We start from the raw sequence: 1,302 nt of genomic DNA, 5'->3' as shown, positions 1-1,302 counted from the left end.
TTCTTAACAAATTTCTCGAGCTCGTCTCTGTGGCACTGTTGCAATTCCATGTTTTAAGCCGCTGCGGTTTTGTTTGCTAAACTCACCCAACCTTCTCCCAGCAGGGTTACGACAGGAATACGTGTTTTCCATCGATGGCATCAGCCCTTGGGATGTTCAGGATGCCGTTTTTTCCCTGGGCTGGGTGGTGGGGCCGAGCAGTGGCTCACGGGTGGTTTGCCTTTGATCAGCCCTGAGCAGGGAGGGCTCCTGCAGCTGCACTCCGAGCTGGAGATGTCTCAGCCACGGGCACCACAGAGAAACACACTTTCATGTCAAAATGACTTATAATAAGATTTTAAGTTGGTTCAGGGAGCTGGAATGAAATATTTAAACCCAGCATCACAGTAGCATTTTATTCTCATGAAAATGCTGAAATGCCATTTGCAAATCAGAGACGTTTTAAAATTTTGCTTTGAAACAGTGGCGTCTTCATGCAACTGTTTTGTGGCCTTTTTTTTTTTTCTCCTTTCCAGGAAGAAACAAATCATGGGGAAAAAAGCTGAGACATTGGCCATTTCCTCCCAAATCAGATGTCTGCTCTTCAGTCTGTGCTGGTGAGTCTGTTTGGAGCCATCATTCCCATTTGGAGCAGGGAGAATCAGCCTGGAGAGCAGCCTACGCTGTTGCATCCAGCGTTCAAATTACATTACCTTTGTTTCTTCCACTGACAACGAGACATTTAGGCTGGAGAACTCCACTGGGCATTAGTGCTGCTCTGAAGGGTCTGCATGATATGAAATAAATGTCATAAAAGAAACAGCGAGTTCTGGTATAAAAGCACAGCTGTCCTACTTTTTTTTTATTATTGGGGCAGTTTTCCCTTTCTTTAGGTACAGTTTATTCATTTGCAGTCCTTCATTTCCCTGTATATATATATAATATCTTGTTAGACACAAGAAACCAGTCTCTCCTCAAGGCTCAGGTAGTTCCTTATCCATCTCCTTGCTGTGCCCAAGCAGCACATGGCTCTGGGCAGGTGGTCCAGAGCCACCCTAACTCCTCAGTGCCTGGGTCAGGATGATGTTTTGGGCCATACTGAAAATAAGTCTCCGAATTTTGAGACACGAATTAAATTATTTTCTATGAGAAAAGCAGGTTTTTAGGCAGTTATGGCCAAATTCAGCATTTGAGGTTCAAACTGTTATTAAGAAAAGGTTGTTCTATAACAATGACCAAAATATAATCAAATTCAGTATCTTAGAATCAAAAAGCCCCAAGTCCCTTAAGATGACCCCCGACTTTAAAAAAAAAAAAAAAAAA

At 42.9% G+C, this 1,302-nt stretch overlaps 1 long non-coding RNA gene across 2 annotated transcripts in view; it reads right to left on the bottom strand.

The window, feature by feature from the left end:
* Positions 1-505: 505 nt before the first annotated feature.
* The window catches only part of LOC108504902, a 28,518-nt gene continuing 27,721 nt past the window's right edge, over positions 506-1,302 (bottom strand). For both annotated transcript variants that reach the window (XR_001877294.1, XR_001877293.1), the window contains exon 4: positions 506-766. This is a non-coding gene — a long non-coding RNA (uncharacterized LOC108504902). The remainder of the gene's footprint in view (positions 767-1,302) is intronic.

Source organism: Lepidothrix coronata, unplaced genomic scaffold (assembly GCF_001604755.1).
Source record: "Lepidothrix coronata isolate B3197 unplaced genomic scaffold, Lepidothrix_coronata-1.0 Scaffold178, whole genome shotgun sequence".
In the NCBI taxonomy this organism is placed as follows: domain Eukaryota; kingdom Metazoa; phylum Chordata; class Aves; order Passeriformes; family Pipridae; genus Lepidothrix; species Lepidothrix coronata.
Note: the sequence above shows the minus strand (reverse complement) of the source record. Positions and strands in the feature narration are given on the sequence as shown.